Source organism: Cryptomeria japonica, chromosome 11 (assembly GCF_030272615.1).
Source record: "Cryptomeria japonica chromosome 11, Sugi_1.0, whole genome shotgun sequence".
Classification (NCBI taxonomy): domain Eukaryota; kingdom Viridiplantae; phylum Streptophyta; class Pinopsida; order Cupressales; family Cupressaceae; genus Cryptomeria; species Cryptomeria japonica.
The window spans coordinates 571112253-571118213 of NC_081415.1; the positions used below are offsets into that span (position 1 = coordinate 571112253).

A 5961-nucleotide genomic window follows, 5' to 3' on the forward strand; every position below is an offset into this window, starting at 1 on the left:
TTCATAGTGCTCTTTCATGATATCTTCATTGGTGAGGTTAAACCTGGAAAATATGAATTTAAACCTAGAAGCCTATTCACGTGTGGGCATGTGGATGGTGCTGAATTCAAAGTTCATGTCGACGACATGGAGATAATGCCGACCTCACCAAATCTATCTTATATGTATCATATGGAAAGCTCTGTCAATGTGCCTCAGAATCTAAGAATTCTTGCAAAAATGGGCTCTGCTAGTGCCACCATTATCAACGAGGAAGAATGGCTTGTGGCTATGGAGCTAGGCTTCTTCACCTGCCTCCCTATGACCATCAACACTGCAATAGAGCTTGATACGCTACAGATCATAGCCAATGTAGGTGGTGGCATTCAAGTTTCCCCTGCTCAGATTGTGTCCCAAATTCCAAATGTAACAAACCCAGATGCAACAATTACTCTAGATAGGGATCTGAGAGTTCTAGCAAGTCATTCCCTCCTCAGCTGTTCTGTAACCACAGACAAGAATAGAAAGCCTGAGAGGCTCTATGGTCTGACTCCTCTCTGCAAATACCTTGTGCAGAACAAGGATGGCATGTCCTTGGCACCACTGGCCTTGATGAACAAGGACAAGGTGTTCATAGACACTTGACATTGTCTTAAGGATGTTGTTGTTGAAGGGAGCCAGCCATTCACCAAGGCACATGGGGTGAATGCATTGAGTACCTTGCTAAAGACCAGAGATTCAATAGGGTTTTTAAGAGGGCTATGGCTGAGCACTCTACACTTGTGATGGATATGATTCTGGAGACATGTGAGGGTTTTAAGGATTTGGAGGAGTTGGTGGATGTAGGAGGTGGAGTTGGGTCTACTCTCAATCTTATAGTTTCCAAGTATCCCCATATAAGGGTAAGCAGTTAATGATTGCTTAGGCTAATAGTGAAACGAGATATGGCATCTTTAAAGCTAGGATTCTGGTTGGAATGTTTTTCCGCAGTAAAAGCCCTTTTGTGATGATTTTTTTTTGTTTCAGGGGTGACACATGTTGGGGGAGATATGTTCGATAGCGTACCATCTGGCCGGGCTATTTTTATGAAGGTATGAGACATGTTTTCTTTATATTGTCTGAGATTTGATTGTGGTAATTTTTTATTTTAAATTATCAAATTTTATGATCTATAGTTTCATTTCTGACACTTTTTTATTCTTTTGCTTTCTGCTTCTTGATAATGGATTATGAAATTTGACCCAAAACTTAAGAAAAGCTCAGAATCAAATTGAAGACTATAAATTATATCTGTGATTATACAATATTGTTAGAAAACGCAGAACAACTGAAGGCAGAGACTGGCCGCTGTTCTTCAATTCACTGGATGCCTTAAATATGTGATTTAAGCACTCTAGCAATCTTTTTCATTCCTGAAAGCAATCTTTAAATTCCTTGCTATGATTGGATGTGTGGTCAATCTTAAGGCAAGATGAGATCAGTTTAGCCAACCAGGCCTCATGGGCCTAGAATATATAGTCTTATATTTGTCTCCATTTGCTATTAACCCAATTCCTCTGAAGTACATTTTAAAGTAGTTAAATCAACAATGCATCAATTGTGAGGTACAATTGTATCAGATATGGAAATTTAAAGTAATTTTTTGCATCCATGTCCATGACATGATTCCCAATTTTGTGGGTTTTGAATTATTAACAGTAAAAAATGGCAGGCATTAATTTGACCTTACCAAATATTCAACATAGCAAGCAGGCCAATTTTAGTGTATTCTTGACATTTGAACATGTAAATTAGATCTGTGAACATTGAAATTGGTATTGTTATGTTGCTTGGCAGTGGATTTTGCATGACTGGAGTGATGATCATTGTATAAAGCTTATGAAGAATTGTCACAAGGCCTTGCCAGAAAATAGAAAGGTGATTGCAGTGGATTCCATTTTGCCAGTGGGTGCAGACACCTCTTCCTATGCCAAGCAAGCATTTCATGTAGATATTTGTATGTTGGCATACAACCCAGGTGGAAAAGACCTTGCAAAAGCAACAGGATTTGCAGGAGGTGTGAAGCCCATTTGTTGTGTTAATGGAGTCTGGGTTATTGAGTTCCAAAAATGATCTCATCATTTCCAAAACGCCCCACCTGACACCTAAAAATTATCTTCTTGCTTCCAAATAGTAATTAATACCAAAAATATTATTACCGAAGTGGCTGAACCTAATTGGCATATTGTATTTTGCAATTAATAATAAAAATATTATTAATATAGAAGGGATTGAGTTTAATTAGTGTTTATGATAGCATGTAATATCATTTATGTGTTGTAAATCAAATCTGTTATAGTGTATTTGGTCTTTTTAAGAATAGAGATCTTGATATCTATGTAATTTGGTCAAATTCATAAAAATTATATAAGAAAATGTTTTTTTTTTAGTAGAAATTTCTTTGTAGCAATTATAAAGATGGAAAATACATGTTCGGTCTTTCCGTGTTGTTACTATCTGTAATGTTGGATCATATGAATGTTTGGAAGATTCGACTCACCCGCTTTTTGTCATATGTGGGTGGCGTAACTGTTTGTATTTTTTCAGAAGTTTAATAGAGGGCACTATCCCCATACTAGAAAGCACCTACCTTACAAAAAAAAAAAAAAGATGGAAAATACATAAATAATACTTTTTTAATTCATTTTGATATTTTTTCTCAATAAGAATAATTTTAATTGTTTTTTAATTCTAAAGAGTGAATCATCTCCAATTTGTCCCCTCCCATTTGAACATGAACTTTGTCACATTTGAATTGCTTTCTTCCATTCAACATCAATATTTCTACAATCCAATATGCTGACAACTCTCTCTCTCTCTCTCTCTCTCTTTCTCTCTCTCTCTCTCTTTCACACACACACACACACACACATGCTAGCATCTCCCAAATTCAAACTTTTCCTTTCTCACCACAACACTTTCCCTTTTCTACTCCAAAACCTTGATTCACCTCCAATGATCTAAGAAGATTAAAACGTGATGAAATGAATCTCTCTCTCTCTCTCTCTCTCTCTCTCACACACACACACACACACACACACACACACACACATGAATATAACACAACATGTGAGCATATGAGATATCCTCCAAGAGAATAGAACACAATTCACCATTGTTTCAACAATCTACACCTAGACCTATAGGTACTTTTAGATGCTTGCAACATATTTCCATTTATTATTGTTGAACCAACCCAAGGGTTTGATTATGGTAGATTCCCCAAATGTGCCTTAGGCCCATGTTGGTATTAGAGTAAATAAAAATATTTTTGTTAGTTTTTTGAAGACAACATAAAAGATGATGCTAGACTTATATAGTATGTTGGTGCACTTATAAAAGATGCCACAAAACTTAAATCTCTATATCTCTCCCTATATCTCTCTCACTCATATACACACACATTCCTTATTTCTTCCTCCCTATCTCTATCTCTGTCTCTCTCACCTTTTTTCTCTCTCTTCCCCCCCCCTCTCTCTCTCTCAGTATCTCTCCATCTCTCTTTGTCATTATATCTCTCTATGTCGCTTCCTATCTCTATCTTTATTTTTCTATCTCTCTCACATTATCCCCCTCTCCCTCTCATTATATTTATCTCTTCCATCTCTATCTATCTAGCTCTCCCCCCTCTCCTTATCTCTCTGCTCCTTCTCTACATAGCTATATCCTTCTCCATCCCATCTTCATCTCTATCTCTATCTTATATCTATCTTCCTCTCTACCTCCATCACTTATTTCTATCTCCTTAACTCTCTCTCTCTCCCTCTCTCTCTCTCTCTCTCTCTCTCTCTCCTTTTTATCCTTATCTATCTCTCTCTCCTTCACTCCCTATTTCAAACATAACATGAGCCTATTGGTAATTGATCTTGATTATCTTCCTAATTTAAAGTCTATATTTCAATCATGTTCATATCACTGTAAGCATATGCATAGTTGAATGTGAGATATCACCTCTCTATTAAGACCTTTGTTGCATAAAAGTCGTCATTTTCTAAATGACCTATAAATTGACCTCATGGACTATATAAATATATGTTAAATATATACATTCTTCCTAATTGACTTTTGATGCCTCTTCAGCATACCCATTGCATGCTAAAGTACGATTGCTATTTATTAACAAGTTTTTAATATGTATCTATTTCTAATTAATTTAAAATAAGGTTAATATAAGAATGATATCCATTACCATGGCTACTATAATTAGTAAAACCTTATTTTTAAAAAAATTTATTTGAAAACTACATTTTAACTTATAGATCCTATCGATGCACCCATTACCCTTGCGGGTGTGACTGCTACAGCCATATTTTAGAAATTATCATATAAATAACCGAGCTCGTAGCGACATATTTGTTCACAATTCTCTAAGTTTAAAATCTTATTTTGTGGAGCGAAATTGTGAATCATTTTGTTTAAAAATTCGGTCAGGTCGGGAATGGAGGTTCATAAATCATGAAAGGGGAGCTACCAAATTGGAAAGAGTAGTTGTTATTGTTGTGGCAATCTGGGTCATTTCAAGCCCAAAAACCAAGAGAATGAAGAATGGTGTACAGTTCAAGCCCAAAAACCAAGAGAATGAAGAATGATTCTTTTCTTGGTCCTCATTTTCTTTAAAAAGCTTCGATGTAGCAATTAGTATGCATTTGTTTGAGCAAGAGGAGCCCAATATTATTGTTGAAAGATATCAAGCTTAAACCTATTAGCTTGTTAGGGTGCTGGGCAACGGCTTAAATCATACATCTTAAGCTTACACTTTTAGATTTAAAAGTGTTAAAACACTGAGAGTTGACTGACATTTTCTAGGCTTAATACATTTGTAGACTTAAAAGTGTTAAACACTAAAAGCTGACTAACATTCTCTAGACTTAATATGTTGCTTAATGTGTATGGTTTAAGGCTGGCCGGATGCTGGGGGTGTAGTACCCCTGCCCTAATCAATTTCTAATCTTGGTTAGTTTATCTTAATACAATGATTATAGTCAGATGTTTGATTTAATGCATAGCTGTTGATGTGGTTTTCACACTAGTTGTATGCAAGTTGTTTAGTGTTCCTATTTCGTGGTATTAATATCGAGCTAACGCTTTCATTAAGTTTTTATATATGTATGCATGTATGACTCTTGGTTGCAGGAGATTTTAGGTACAACGCCGAATGAGTGCGAAGTTCGTCTTCACCTGGAATTGCAGGTTTGAGTGTACCTCTTTAATCCTTAGAGTTGGATTAGGTGGTCGTAAGACCCTAGTTGACCCTAGTCGTGCTCAGGTGAGCATCGTCAATCGTCGTCGGTAATCCCTTTTTGGTTGGGTTTGCGAGTCGTCTGTTTGGTTGACCTTCTTGGTTTGCGTGCTTGGTGTGTATGGTTAAATTGATTATTTAGTCCTTAGTAATTATTTTGATTAAATATGTGTTCGTGCATTAAAGATTAATGGACTAGATTAATCGAGATTTCGTTATACGATTTTCGTTGATATTGGATTGCTCGTTTTAAATTGGGAGTAAGTTCAATTAAATAGCTGATTTTGAATATTAAATGCATTTTGTGTATGCTGTTGAAAAAGAAAGTTTTATATTTAATTGCCATAGATTAAATTGTATTCTGTTGGCTTTTGAGATTAGAAAGGTTAAATTGAATTAAATGAGAAAATCGATTTTGAATTGGAAAGCAATTTAATTTATTGTAATAGTTAGAAAAGAATTATTTTTGAGAATTAATTTTAAATAAAAATTTTAATTCCCAAAAATGGAATTTTTGGTCAACTCTCCATTATAACCTAAATTTTGGAAAAATTTTGGAGGATGGACTTTTTTTTGAAAAAATTTTGTTGGAGAAAGTATTTGGAGGAAAATTGGGGAATTTTTGCAAAAAAAAAAAAAAAAAGGGAGTTGCTTGGAGCTTGCAGGTTGGACTCTCCTCTGATCTTGCCAGGATTGCTGAATCA

At 35.4% G+C, this 5961-nt stretch overlaps 1 pseudogene; it reads left to right on the forward strand.

Moving 5' to 3' along the window:
- The first annotated feature begins 219 nt into the window (after positions 1-219).
- LOC131859728 (caffeic acid 3-O-methyltransferase 1-like) lies at positions 220-2091 on the forward strand (annotated as a pseudogene).
- Positions 2092-5961: the final 3870 nt, after the last annotated feature.